Raw genomic sequence first — 15,992 nt, forward strand, 5'->3', positions numbered from 1 at the left:
GGAGGTGTTGGTTCAGGGTGCTTCTCCATCTCATGCGGTCAGCTGCAAGCCTTTCCCAGGACTCTGTAACGATATCAAGCACCATTATGTCTCTAATGCAGATGTCCTTGAGATGCAGCTGGGGGTGCCCTGTGGGTCTCTTCCCGGACGCGAGCACTCAATTGAGGATATCCTTTGGAATGCGGCAGTCCTCCATGCAGTGGACGTGGCCCAGCCAGAGCAGTCTCTGCTGCCTGAGCAGAGTGTACATGCAGGGAAGGCCAGTGTGAGATAGGACCACTGCGTTGGACACTTTGTCCTGCCAGGATATGCCCAGGATAATGCAGATACTCCTCAAGTGGAAGCTGTTCAGTCTTCTCTCCTGTCTGGCATTTGTAGTCCACATTTCACTGCCATACGGCAATGTGCTTATGACACAGGCATTGTAGACTGACATTTTGTCTTCACTGTCAGCGTGGGATTTCTCCAAACTTGAGGTGCGCAAGAGTTGAGGTTGCTTTCCTGATCCTCTTGTCTATCTCTGTGTCCAAGGAGAGGTTGTCAGTGATGGTAGAGCCAAGGTCTGTAAACTGATGGACGACATTGAACTCATAGTCGTCATCGATGGTGATGACCAGCGGTGCCTCTGTGTTCTCTCCCAAGACACTTGTCTTCTTCAGACTGATAGCCCAAAATCCTTGTGAGCATGAGAGAGGGAGACTATCAATAACTGGAGTTCCCCTACTGGGTGTGTGTTGCAACTGCAGTATCATCAGCATGTCTCTGATGAGTGCCGCACATACTTTTGTCTTGGCTCTGAGGCGGGCCAGGTTGAAGAGCCTACAGTCTGATCTAGTGCGTAGGTAAATCCCCTCCACTGAGGTGCCAAAGGCATTTTCAGGAGTACAGCAAAAATAATCCCAAAGCATGTGGGAGCGAGGACACAGCCTTGTTTGACACCGCTGCAGATGTTGAAGGGCTCAGAAGAGCTGCTGTTGAACTCTTTGCTCTCTGCCTGTAACACATCTTCTGTCTAGGCTGAATATATTACTTCCAATTCGTGAGTCTTTGTGTTGTCTATGAGTTTTTCTGAAAGCCAGGTCTACTACATTCACTGATTCCCCTTTATCTGTTAAACTAGTTACATATAATTAAGTTTGTATTTGTACACTGATTCAAGTTTCCACTGTTTTTTAAGATGAGAGCACTCAGACTAAAATAGCACTCACAGACAGTTTGCCATTCAACAAGGATGTGAGCAGTCATACTGTTCCTGACTTTACAAAGACAATATTAAGGAAAATATTTACCATCAATCTGCTTTATATGGGGTTCTTTTAAAGACCACTGATTATACAAGTCAGTACCTCATATCAATAGGTAGATGATGGTCCACACATTGGTATCAATATCAACAACACACTGCAGGCATAAGGTTGTGATTTATATATTGACATAAGGCAGACTTGCTGACAGCTTATATTCCCTTCCAAAATGTCTAAGCCTTATCAACAAGTTTTCATGACTAAACAATGCAAAATTGCGAAATTTGATCCCCAAATCACTGAAAAACAACAGCAGACTCCCCTTCCTGTACATATTAGTGGAATGCATACCTACCGGTATATGTGGGGAGAACCACCCATACTGACCAGATGTTGAACTATGACAGCAACCACCCCAGCACACACAAATGGAACTGCATTACGACATTATTTAAATGGGCAAGGACACAATGCAGCAACTCAGAACTCCAAAAGGCAGAACAGGAACCCCTGTTCAAAGGATTTAAACAAAACTGTACCCCACAAGCACTATCTTCCAGTACTTATGAGACAAAACCAAAGAAGAAAACACTACACAACCAGACAGTATAGTGACCATAACATACATCAAAAACGTATCAGAGATAACTACCTGACTACTCAGATCCCTGGGAATCTTAGTGGCCCACAAACCAGTGACACCTTCCACCAGCTCCTCACAAAGTTTAAAGACCCAACACCTCACAAAGTTTAAAGACCCAACACCCACATCCAACAGGACGAATGTTATCGACAAGATACCCTGCAAAACCTGTGAAAAACACTAAATAGGACAAACCGGGAGAAAACTGACCATACAAGTGCATGAATATCAGCTTGCCACCACCAAACACAACTAGCATTATCTCATTTCCAACCATATAGACAACAGAGGGCACAAATTCAACTGGGACAATGTAACCATCATAGCACACACAAAACAAAGACACGCAAGAGAATTCCACGAAGCCTGGCGCACCAAATGGAACACATTGAACTGGACCCCATATGCAAACCACTCAGATATAGAACCAGAAGTACCAACAAACAGAGGCATATAAATAACGGGCAGGACAGACCATCAATACCTTCTCAAAGACACACTAATGATGTCACCGAGCCAGACGACAAAAGTGTTTGCAGAAAAGTACACCGGTTCGGCGAATGAATCCACAACATCATCTACAACCCAAGCAACAAATTTTCTCAAGAACTCTAAGCAGAATTTAACCTACTCAGACAGCATGAAAGGCAACCACAGTGATAAGCATATGATGAGTGTTTGAGCTGTCAGTACTTTGAAGCTGCTTGAAGCTGATGCTAGAAGATTATTGTTTATCGGTGGAAACATTCTATGTAACACAGTTGACTTTGTTCCTTACATGTACACAGCAGTTTAATTTTAGAGAGAGCTTTTCTTGAATGGTATTAAAATCTTAGTTAAAGTGTTTAAAACTATTGGATCAAATAAAAAGATATGTTAACTATACACATATTTTTTTGATGGAGACAATGTGACAAATTGGCTATGTTGATATATTTACACAGGAATAGCTTACTTCATCGATTTAATTGGTCTATTCTTCCTCTTACTTTGCTAGAAAAGAACGATGTTAAAAATTGTTTCCTGCATACAAAAAAGTTACATACCTTTGCCTAGCAAAGTTTCTATTCAGAATCATTTTATAGAATTCATGAATGTGTTCTTGTGAGGCCAATGAAGAAGTAATTTCAGGAATTATCAGAGATTGAATCAATTACACCAGTACAAACCATGGGTAGCAAATTCAGAAGGAAACACTTTTACTCAAACCCCAACTACCCAAACAAGGGAATATGATGTAAAGTGAAAAAAAGGTTGTAATCAGTGTTTACCTGAAACAGGAAACAAAGAGATTAATTTAAACTCTCATGCAAATAGGATTCAAAACTGAGAACCAAAGTTTGGCCTATTTCAAAACGCAATGATACGCAATTTCTTTTAAAGCAATAACTTTGCAAATTGGTAACAGTATAAGACACGGAAAGAGAAATACTAGCAATGCAGCTTCTGCTTTGGATGGCAAGGAAATATAGGATGAGTTAAATTCTAATTCTTTGTTTCTAGAGTTGCAGTTTTTCCCCATAGAAAAGGCAAAAATATTACAAGACTGTTAATGTATGGCCATCAATCCTGGTACAATTACTGGATACATATACTGGGAAATTAGAATAAGTGAGATAAGGAAGTTCAATCACTTAAAAATTGCTCCATGGTGTGTCACGGATATCTTCTGTGCTGAAAGGTCTACAAGTTGCCTCCAATCTTCAGTTCTCCAGACTGCTCAGGCCCAAAAGACATTCATTCAAAATATATCATCCAGTCTTCATCGTAATTTGATCCTTACCGTGGACTCTACTTAGTCCTTATTTTGTTTTGTTGGTTGCTGGATCTGTCTCTTCTCCCACTTGATGTCCCAGCTGCCTCAAAGATTTCAGTCCGGAGTTCAAGAAACCTCAAGCCTTTTATGACCCTGCCTCTTCCAGCCAATACCTCTCTTAGCGAGTGACACGTTTGGGACAGATGGATTTTGTTTCCAGAAAATAAACTACAGATATTAGAAGCACAGACTTGGGTGTCATTCTCAGACCATCTGTGTCATTGTCAGTGTGTTTACCCTCCATGACATCAGGTTTCACAGAATACTAAAAGTGGAGATTATACTTAATAAATGCATGCACATTTGTGTGCACAGGTCATAAATTCATTTGCACAATTTTCGGTCAGAGCCAAGCTCTGGCACCATCAACTAAACAGGAGAGGAGGAAGAAGAGGTGGCAGAGAATTCATTAGTTTGAGGAACATACAGCCTTTTCATGGTCATCACTATAACTCCAGAATGATATGTGGCCTCCCTGGTGCCAGAGCCAAGGATGTCACAAAGCAGCTCCAGGACATTCTTCAGGGACAAAGTGAACAGCCAGAGGTTGAGGTCCAAGTTGGTACCAATTACTTAAATAGGAAGTGGTCCTGAAACCAAACGTTAGGGAGTTGTAGAAAGTTAGCAAGAAAAGTCAAAAATGTCATTTATATAAATCATTTGGATGCGAGCATAACAGGTATAGTTAGTAAGTTTGCAGATGACACCAAAATTGGAGGTGTCGTGGACAGCGAAGAAGATTACCTCAGATTACAACGGAATCTTGATCAGATGGGCCAATAGGCTGAGGAGTGGTAGGTGGAGTTTAATTCAGATAAATGTGAGGTGCTGCGTTTTGGGAAAGCAAATCATAGCAGGACTTATACACTTAATGGTAAGGTCCTAGGAGGTGTTGCTGAACAAAGAGAATGCAGGTTCATAGCTCCTTGAAAGTGGAGTTGCAGATAGATAGGATAGTGAAGAAGGTATTTGGTATGCTTTCCTTTATGAGTACAGGGGTTGGGAGGTCATGTTGTGGCTATACAGGACATTGGTGAGGCCACTTTTGGAATACTGCGTGCAATTCTGGTCTCCTTCCTATTGGAAAGCTGTTGTGAAACGTGAAAGGGTTCAGAAAAGATTTACAAGGCTGTTACCAGGGTTGGAGGATTTGAACTATAGGGAGAGGTTGGATAGGCTGTGGCTGCTTTCCCTGGAGCATCGGAGGCTGAGGGGTGACCTTAGAGAGGTTTATAAAATCATGAGGGGCATGGATTGGATAAATAGACAAAGTCTCTTCCCGGGGGTGGGGGAGTCCAGAACTAGAGGGCTTAGGTCTAGGGTGAGAATGGAAAGATATAAAAGAGACCTAAGGGGTAACGTTTTCATGCAGAGGGTGGTACATGCATGGAATGAGCTGCCAGAGGAAGTGGTGGAGGCTACTACGATTGCAATATTTAAAAGGCATCTGGATGGGTGTATGAATAGAAAGGGTTTGGAGGGATATGGGCTGGCAAGTGGGATCTAGATTGGGTTGGGATATCTGGTCGGCATGGACGGGTTGGACCGAAGGGTCTGTTTCTGTGCTGTACATCTCTAAGACTAAGTAACAAAGAGGATTGATTAGGGCAAAGCAGTGGATGTGATCTATATGGACTTTAGTAAGTCATTCAATGAAATTCCTCATGGTCGACTGGTTAACCAGGTTAGATCACATGGAATACAGAGAGAACAAGGCACTTGGATACAGAACTGGTTCAAAGGTAGAAGACAGAAGATGGGGGTGCAGAACTGCTTTTCTACCTTGTGGCCTATGACCACTGGTGTGCTACAAGGTTCAGTGCTGAATCCCCTGCTTTTCGTCTTTTATATAAATGATTTGGATGTGAACTAAGAAGGTAAGTTTTCATGTGGCACCGAAATTGGAGGTGTATTCGACAGCGAAGAAGATTATCTCGGAGTACAGTGGAATCTTGATCAGATGGGCCAACGTGCCGATGAGTGGCAGATGGAGTTTAATTTAGATAAAAGTGAGATGCTGCCTTTTGGAAAAGCAAATCAGAGCAGGATTTATACATTTAATGGTAATGTCCTGAGGAATGTTGTTGAACAAAGAGATTATGCAGTGCAGGTTCATATTTTCTTGAAAGTGGAGTTGCAGATAGATGGCATCGTGAAGAAGGCATTTGGTTTGCTTGCCTTTACCGGTCAGTGCATTGAGTATAGCAGTTAGGAGGTCATGTTGCAGCTGTACATGGTGTTGGTTAGGCCAAGTTTGGAATAATGTGTTCAGTTCTGATCTCCTTGTTAGAGGAGGGATATTGTGAATTTTGAAAGGGTTCAAAAAAGATTTACAATGTTGTTTCCAGGGTTGGAGGGTTTCAGCTATAGGGAGAGGCTGGGATGATTTTCTCTGGAACATTGGAGGCTTACAGAGGTTTATAAAATTATGAGGGGCATGGGGGGTGTCTAAAACTAGAGGTCATAAGTTTAAGGTGAGAGGGAAAAGATTTAAAAGTGACTTTTTCACACAGTGGGTGGTGCATAGATGGAATGAACTACCAGAGGAAGAGTTGGAGGCTGGTACAATTACAACATTTAAAAGGCATTAGGATTAGTGTATGAATTGGAAAGGTTTAGAAGGATGTGGGCCAAATGCTGGCAAATGGCACTAGATTAATTTGGGATAACTCGTTGGCATGGGCAAGTTAGACCAAAGGGTCTGTTTCCATCGTGTACTGCTCTTTCACTCTATAACTCCCTGATCTCCTTCACAGTTTTCAAAAGTCCAAAGAGTAGAAATCTGAGTGGGATATATTGCTACCTTACCTGAGTGAACTGAAAAGGTAACTCTGATCATCGTCTCCAGAAAGACAATAATGACTCCATATATATAACAGTGAAACAACAAGTACAAGAGCAGTTTCTTCAGAAATATTCAACTGCTGAATGGAATCTAATTTCAAATCATGTTAGTCTTGGTATTGTTGACCTTGCTTTGCTCACCTCCTGTGTAGCTGTAATCTGTATGCCTTGCTCTATCTAAGCAGGAGAAAGTGAGGACTGCAGATGCTGGAGGTCAGATTCGAGAGTGTGGTGCTGGAAAAGCACAGCAGATCAGGCAGCATCAGAAGAACAGGAGAATAGTCATTTCAGGCATAAGCCCTTCATCAGGACTTTGATAAAATTCCTGATGAAGGGCTTATGCCCGAAACGTCAAATCTCCCTCTCCTCGAATGCTGCCTGAACTGCCGTGCTTTTCCAGCACCACACTCTCAGCTCTGTCTAAGCACACTATGATCTGAATGTTCGTGTTTGCCATGATCTGCCTATACTGCTCACAAAACAAAGCTTTTCACTGTATTTAGGTACATGTCACTACAATAAAAACAAATCAAATCAAACAACACATCATGAAAATTGTTGAAATCATTTGGCCAGTTTTGTCATTTTCTTTTATTTATCCCTTACCTGTGAATGTCTGTCTTTTATGTGAATGGAGGCTGAAGACGAATGTTTGGGTTCAACACAGACATTAATTTAATTACCTTGTTTAGATTTTCTTATCTGCTAAAGGTATTGTATATTTAACAAATTATTAAATCTTTTGTTTAAGGTACAGTACCACTGTCCAGAATTGATTGTTTGCAAAACCTAGGATTAATTATTCAGAAGTCTGGTTAGAAATCATTGGAATAGTTATTGAGGAGTCTTCAAAGGTTTTAATTTCACTGTGTTGTGTATAGGGGTAGAAAGGGTGATTTGGTTCAGCTGTCTGTCTGTGTCCTAACAATACAGAGGAGTATGAGGAGATGTACTTCGGCTGGAAGAACACTGAATATGACAAAAATATTACGTATAATTCTGAGGGGGTGCAGGAGTAGAGAGACTTAGGTGTACTGTATATGTGTACGGCACGGTGGCACAGTGGTTAGCACTGCTGCCTCACAGCGCCAGAGACCCGGGTTCAATTCCCGCCTCTGACTGTGTGGAGTTTGCACGTTCTCCCCGTGTCTGCGTGGGTTTCCTCCGGGTTCTCCGGTTTCCTCCCATAGTCCAAAGATGTGCAGGTTAGGTGAATTAGCCATGCTAAATTGCCCGTAGTGTTAGGTAAGGGGTAGATGTAGGGGTATGGGTGGGTTGCGCTTCGGCGGGTCGGTATGGACTTGTTGGGCCGAAGGGCCTGTTTCCACACTGTAATGTAATCTAATCTAATCATTAAAGGTAGCATAACATTTGGAGAGTAGTAAATAAAGCATATGGTGTTCTTAACAGGGGTATAGAAAACAAGAACAAGGATATTGAACTTATACAAGAAACTTGTTAGACCTTAGCTGAAGTAATGCATGCAGTCATGGGTGACACATTATAGGAATACATTGGTGAGAGTGCAGAAGCGATTTCTTCGAATGGTTCCACGTATAAGAAACATCAGCTGTGATGATACATTGAAGAAATGGGAAATGTTCTCCTTGGGGAGAAGAGGACTGAGGAGAACTGATTGAGATTTTCCAAATTATGAGTGGGCTACACAGAATAGATAGGAGGAAACTGTTTCCACTTGTGAAAGAAACAAAAAGAAAACATAGATTTAAAGGGATATGCAGACGAAGCATGGGTGATATGAAAAATAAATTTATTCACACAGCAAGTTGTTCAGTTATGGAATGCACTACCTGGAGCCAAGGTGAAGGCAGATTCACTTAAGGCTTTTGTGAGGCCATTGAATGATTATTTTGAGAGTAACCTATGCAGAGATCTTTGGAAAGGCAGAAAAGTGACACGAAACAATGTTCGTGTGGGCATGATGGGCCGAATGGCCTCTTTCTGAACTATAATAATAATGATTCTTTTTTGGTATCAGTAGTCCACCTCATGAGTATTATAGCACTTTGCATAGGTTTCTTCCAGGAAATATATTAATGTGTCACTAGGAGTAGAACACTGCAAATTTTGATGTGCATAATTTCAATTTGGCACCAATACCTTATCTAATATTGTATGCTGGTGGCAGTAAATGACGCAAAGTCAAGATAAAGATTTACTCAGAAATTATCATATTATATATTCACCAAAGCTGAACTATATGGTTTAGTTTATCAAATACTGAAAAAAGAGGTTTAGTAGAAATTAACACTGCTGAAAGGTACATGCATGAACAATAACTTTAAAGAAAAGCAACAAATTCCTAAACCACCGTAAATGTCACATGATTATAAATAATGATTTTAAGGGCTGGCAAAGAAAAAATGTAAATGCAATGGAAAATATATGTGAAAACATAACACAAAGGTCCTGGATAAAAACAGAAAGTGATTTTATATGCACAACAAGACAGAAACTGTATTCTCAGAGGTCCAACAATCTGGTAAGTCGTATTTTTTTAAAAATCCAAAAAGTGAAATGAATTTGAATATTCAATAACCTGAGTCAGTTTATTATATAGCTATGTAAATTGATTGGTGGAGCCAATTAAACATTGTATAGACAGAAGAGAAGCAGGAATACTCCACTCATCCACTGTCCTTCCTGGGAGAGGTAGGTGGGACTGTACAGAGGTTGTAAACAGAGTGAAACTACTGTTTAGAGGCAGAGCAGCTTTGAAACTTCACCATTATTTGCTTGCTGAGTATCTAGACTGGTTCCATTAATTTTTGCTGATGAAAGAGACAACTTTTTTTGGGGACTAAACTAAATGGAAGATGGACGCTGTTCAATTCCAGTCTTGAGTGGCTCGTGTAGAGTTTGTATGTTCTCCCCATGTCTCCATAGGTATCCATTAGGCATTTCAGTTTCCTCCCACAGTCCAAAGATGTGTGAGTTGGGTAGATTGGCCAAGCTAAATTGTCCATGGTGTCCAGGGATGTGATGACTATGTGGATTAGCAGGGTTTTGGGAATAGGATGGGGCTTGGATCTGGGTCTGGGTGGGATGCTCCTTAAAGGGTCAGTGCATTTTCATTCGTTTGAATTGCCTCTTTCTGCACTGTCAGAACTCTGCGATTCTATGACTCCTATAACTGATATTCCAAAAGTGTTTTCAACTCAAATGTCAAGTGCTGCATATTTCTTTGAGCTATGCAGTACAATATTACTTTTTGAAATAATGAGAGGGAAATTCAAACTTAAGTGGCAGAGACAGTCTTTTGAATTAAGGAAATTCAACCTGACAACAGCTCTCTGATTGGTTGAGTTGTAGAGTTCTAAATGCAGGAGGTAAAAACTCTAAAACCTGCCAATAGAAAGCAGTAATCTCTCCTCTTTCTCTGTGAAAAGAGACTAGGAAAAAACAAATAAAGTTTCAAATAAAGAATCTAGAGCAAGAAAAGACCTCTGTCCCCTGATCAACCATCAAATTGAAGAACAACCATTACCCTCCAAAATGTCATTATTGCTAAAATTAAAAGGGCATTAGGAGAATAATTCCATCTTGTTGTCTGGAATTTTGATCTTCAGAATTCTGTTTACCCAATTTATATTCTTTTGCCCAGCTATGGTAAATGTGTCAAATTGTTTGTCTTTTGTCAGACTTAAACGTAATTTAATGAATGTATAATTGGGTGTTTTGAAGGGGTTAGTTTAATTTACATATTCTACATTAGAAATTCATTCTTTTCTCTTCCATTTGTTAAAGTGTTCCTGGAAATAGTTATCTTACGGTTACTCATGAAACCTGGTGTGAATTTAATTTGTAACAGTCCTTCAGTAAAATCAGTCATTTTTGTGGTTTCATTGAGCAACACAGTGGCACAGTGCAAGGGACCCAAGTTTGATTCCACCCTTTAGCGACTGTCTGTGTTGAGTTTGGCCTCAGGGGCTTGAGTAATGATGCCATTAGTCATGCTTGCAGATGGTAGCCATTGTCTCCCAGTTGTTATCTTTATGAGACATCTAGCAGGAATATTAGAGTTCCCAAATACAAAGGCATCATTGCAACCTCAAGGATATAGGTGCAGACTTTTAAGATGTGGTACTAATGATCTCTAAAAGATGACTTATATATTGCTGGAATGGAACCTTTTTCTCTTGATTAAGTCAGTAATGTAATGCTGCGATTTATAACATGCTGCCTTAGAAAGAAGCCAGCTGTGTTGGCAAAGCCCTGGTCTGCAGCATTGACTTCATCACAGGGAAAAATTGAAGGTGAAGTGGTGTGATCTGTCAGAAATTACATCAGTAACAGCCTTGACACATTGTGTGTTGTGGATTGGGAGATACCAATTAATGGATTCTTGGATGCAGCCAGTAGTGTAAAAAATTAACACAGCTGTCACCTTGACAGCGAGGAGAAAGTGAGGACTGCAGATGCTGGAGACCAGAGTTGAAAAATGTGGTGCTGGAAAACACAGCAGGCCAGGCAGCGTCCGAGGACCAGGAGAATCAACGTTTCGGGCATAAGCCCTTCTTCAGGCTTATGCCCGAAATGTCGATTCACCTGCTCCTCGGATGCTGCCTGGCCTGCTGTGTTTTTCCAGCACCACATTTGTCACCTTGACAGCCACTGGGATAGGATGGCCACCTATCTAGTCTCAAGTCTTGCTTCAAAAGGACAATTTCAATCTGCGGCAATGTGCTTTGTTTATCTGGACCACTTGTATCTCCTCTTCGTCCTGAGGGAACCTTCAGCTGTAATCTCCTCACGTAGACAGTGCTCAGCAGCTGTTGATGCTTGCTGCTGGGCCTTGGCTTGCAAACACATTTGTTCCTCTGCAATTTCTCTGTGGCTTCATTGCACTAAGGCCCAAGGACAATAACCTGCTGTGGCTGTGGGTCTCTTGGTAATGGTTTCAATTAAGCTTTTTGGGGAATATCAAAAAGAGAACAGGTCTTTAATGATATGAGCAGTCAGTACACATACAGAAAAGTCAGCTTAGTATAGTTCTTCATACAGGGTAAAAACAATGATAGCAAATGCTGGAAACCAGATTCTGGATTAGAGTGGTGCTGGAAAAGCACAGCAGTTCAGGCAGCATCCGAGGAGCAGGAAAATCGACGTTTCGTGCAAAAGCCCTTCAGGTCTGTATTCCTGATGAAGGGCTTTTGCCCGAAACGTCGATTTTCCTGCTCCTCGGATGCTGCCTGAACTGCTGTGCTTTTCTAGCACCACTCTAATCCAGATCCTAGTTCTTCATACAGCAGGTGAGGGAGAGCTTCGGAAAGGAGGGAAATGGAATGCCTGTACATTAACCTTTGACATAGAAGACATTTATCCAATGTATGCAGCACAAGCCGTGCTGCGCACATACACTAGGAAATTAGGAATAAAAATAGAAATTGCTGGAAAATCTCAACAGAACTGATAGCATCTGTGGAGAGAAATCAGAGTTAACATTTCAGGTCCAGTGACCCTTCCTTAGAAATTACTGGATTACTGAAACCCCAATACCACACCTCACATTACCCCTGAAAGACTGCATTGCATGTTAGAGGGAGTAATTACAGTTCAAGGTGATAGGAATCAGTGGTGTGCCCCTGCGAAGCCTATGAGATCTTGGATGATATTTGTGAATTTTGTTTTCAAGGTTGGCATCGATTACTTCTCCTTCAAAGAAATGATGATGATCGTTTCGTCATGAATAATCATGTGGTCAAGATCGCTTATAGTCAGGATTTGTATTCCATATAGCTGGACACTGCAGAATTCTGTAATTACAGAAACATGCTGATTAATATAGAATGAAGGCCTACAGCGCATGCACATGCAAACCATTCCTCCCCCAGATCCTCATGAGCAGTATTCCTGTGGGTTCATTAGGCAGAAAATCTGTTTGGCCTGATGAATCACCAAATGTAGGTATAGATGTGTGTGTGCTGCACTTGATAAATGGAGCATATTCAAATATAATGGTAGCTCAGTCTTATGAGGAAGGTTTTAGAAGCCCAAATGTTCTATTCCAGAAAGCCAGTTGGTGAAAGAAATAACTGGAGCCAATCTTTCCAAATGTTTCTATTGCAAAAAGAAAGAATATACCTTTAAACCCAACAACCACAGATTTAGTTTGTATTAATTTATGGAGCCTTGAATTAATCCATATTTAATGCCAACCTGTGTACAATTTAACAAAGCTGATACACAAATAACATAGAACATCGAACATTACAATGCAGTACAGCCCCTTCGATGGTGTGCTGACCTATGGAACCACTCCGAAGCCCATCTAACTTACACTATTCCATTCTCATCCATGTGCCTATTCAATGACCATTTAAATGCCCTTAAAATTGGTGCGTCTACTACTGTTGCAAGCAGTGAGTTCAATGCCCCGACTACTCTCTGAGTAAAGAAACTACCTCTGATATCTGTCCAATATCTATTACCCCTCAATTTAAAGCTGTGTCCCCTCATGCTTGCCATTGCCATCCGGGGAAAAAGGCTTTCACTGTCCAACCTATATAACCCTCTGATTATCTTATATGTCTCAATTAAGTCGCCTCTCAACTTTCTTCTCTCTAACACTTCTAGAGAGATGTTGGTTTCTGAAGTTTTTGCTAACTCACTTATGAGGTCAGCTTCTCCGTTGATTGTCACCTTGTTGCAGTGGAGAAGCTTGTGTGGTCCTGAGATCTCATGAACGATGCCATCTGGAGCTATGCTCCTGGTAGGGTCACCCATGGTGGTCAGGTCAAGGGTGAGCTCCCTGACAAAGAACAATCCAACCAAGACCTCAATGATGGAACAGGCAGATGAAGTTACTTCAAACTCAATGGCTGTGAAGGTGGATGAAGGCTGCAACAAATCCATCCGCTCCAATCATCATGGTCTCCATGCCATTGGAATCAGTTGGTTAATTTGTGAAGTATCGTGTGCTTCTTGGAGTGCAATGTCAAGTACACATTATACAAATACACACACTGGCGTCTTTGCTCTCTCGGCTAATTCTTCAAGTTTTTTGGCAATCGGGGAGGGCGACGGGAGCAGGCAATGTGATGGCTGGAAGCTCCTAGTTAAGAACCTGCATGAGAATACTTGATTCAGTTGCTCAACTTTTGGACAGAAGCATGCAAGTTGTTCAGGAGCAGTATTTATGTCTGAGCAGCCCTATTTACGATTCATTCTGCTCACCCTGAACTGGTGATCACCTTTGACAGGAACGTGATCAACACCATTCCAAAACAGCCTGTTGACAACTCCTTAAGCAAAATACCAACACTTGAAGAAGTCAAGGAAGCCAAGAAGTTATGGTCAGCAACAGTAACTGTGAGCCTTTTCAAGCCAGATCAGGAGTAAAACAGGGATGCGTGATTGCCCCAACTTTGTTCTCAATCTTTATTGCACAATCATCCACATCATCAAAGATGTCTTACCCCAGGAACTGAAATTGTCTACAGAACAGTTGGCAGATTCTTCAATCTTGCCATCTTAAGTCCATAAAAAAAACATGAGTTCACTCATCAAGTTGCAATACACAGATAACAAGTGTTGCAGTTCCCTCAGAAAACCGAAAACAGATTCTGTCTGCCTTCAACCATGCATACAGGAAACTTGGACTTGCCAATCAATTCCAAGAAGACTCCGTCATCTGTCAACCATAACCGACTAAGACAAATCGGATAGAACCATCGATTCAACTTGGTGAAACAATCCTTGAATACGTGGACCACTTTCCATATCTTAGAAGTCACCTCTCCTCCAATGACGACCTTAATGACGAGATCAAACATCATCTTAAATGCACTGGAACAGCTTTTGGATGTCTCCAAACAAGAGTCTTTCATGATTGTGACATCTGAACAGACACCAAAATGTCAGTGTACAAAGCAGTGATGAGCCCAATGCTCCTGTATGCATAGAAACTTGGACAACGTACTAACGACATCTGAAGGTACTTGAAAAGTTCTATCAACGCTGCCTACGAAACATCTTGAATATTAGCTGGGAAGATAGAAGAACCAACATCAGCATGCTGAATGAAGCAAAAACAATAAGAATTGAAACCTACGTCATCAAGAACCAACTAAGATGGAACAGTCATATTGTTCTTATGGAACATGAATGTCTGCCGAAATAAATCTTCTACTCTCAGCTTAAAGAAGGCAAACGTAAAAGAGGCAGATAACAGAAGAGATTCAAAGACATTTTAAAAGCCAACATGAAAAAATGCAGCATCAACATTAACAATCGGGAAACCAGTGCCGAGGACAGGAAACTCTGGCAAACCTTTATCCGAGAAGGAACAGCACTTTCGAAGCCAACAGATGTGCAGAACTAGAAGGAAAGAGAAGAAAACGGAAACTGAGACAGCAACAACCGAAGCCGAATCTGCCATCTGGAAACTTATCCTGAATGCAGAAGAACTTTCAAAGCCAAGATTGGACTCATAAGCCACCTGAGAGCCCATAAATAGATCAACAAAATGAAGACCATCATCCTTGAACTTGAGGGATAACCATGACGATGATGACCTATTAGGTCAGTCACACTGTGCATTTCTGCATTTGTGTTGACTCACAAAGTATTACTTCTCAGATGCCACAGTATTTAAATTGACACAAGACAACAGGCACAAGTAAGCAACATTTTTTTTTCAGGACAACTAATAAGCATTTCTTTACACAAAAGCCATTACCACATGCACTGTTTTCACAAACTCATGAGATCTAATATATTTCCATCCTATAAGATGCTCAAAGGTGGAAGGTTTTCATCAAACATTTGCCATCTTCTTTACTACAATTTAGATTTAAATCTCAGATTGTTCTGAGGTATTACATCCAACCCCTGGCCTTGACATACCTCCAGCCTCAAGCAAAAAAACTTCCCCAGCAGTTTACGTTCTTTCCTTCTTACTAATCCTGCTTGCTGCTGTTCCTCTGTACTACTGACTGCTGATCACCACTCAATGAACCCGTCAGCAGCAAATGCAAAGAAGGATTAGTCTAAGATAGTTGGAGCAGCTTCTCATCCTTTCTACTAATAGAGATAATATTTCTCTGATTAATCAGAGGTGCACTTAAAGGTGTAACTGGGCAGGAAATAGGAAATACAGAATTCAGATCACCAGGTTGACCCAACAACTGGAGCTATCTAGTAATTAGCTGTTGTAAGGATAATTAGAAACATTGTCTTTCCGGCAGTGGAACAGTATCCTTTTGATTTCTTAGCCTGGCAGCTCAGTGGAGGCAGCCTCACAACGGAAAGCAGGTAGTCATTGAAGCCAGAGACTCCATTTCCCAATAATGGGGCTAGACACAAAAGGGGCCACAGAACAAACAAATCTCCCGGAAGAATTTCCCTTCTGCTCCAAGGGACAATCAAATAGGGCCTTTGTCATTTTGTTACATGCTTCAAAGGATGTTATAATCTTGAGGTG

At 41.2% G+C, this 15,992-nt stretch overlaps 1 protein-coding gene across 16 annotated transcripts in view; it reads left to right on the top strand.

Moving 5' to 3' along the window:
- The window catches only part of LOC122561800 (guanine nucleotide-binding protein G(I)/G(S)/G(O) subunit gamma-7), a 314,848-nt gene that overhangs the window by 233,051 nt on the left and 65,805 nt on the right, over positions 1-15,992 (top strand). The gene's annotated exons all lie outside the window — the stretch shown is intronic.

The sequence above is a fragment of the Chiloscyllium plagiosum genome, unplaced genomic scaffold (genome assembly GCF_037043375.1).
Source record: "Chiloscyllium plagiosum isolate Xiang-an unplaced genomic scaffold, Cpla_swu_hap1 HiC_scaffold_2, whole genome shotgun sequence".
Lineage (NCBI taxonomy): Eukaryota > Metazoa > Chordata > Chondrichthyes > Orectolobiformes > Hemiscylliidae > Chiloscyllium > Chiloscyllium plagiosum.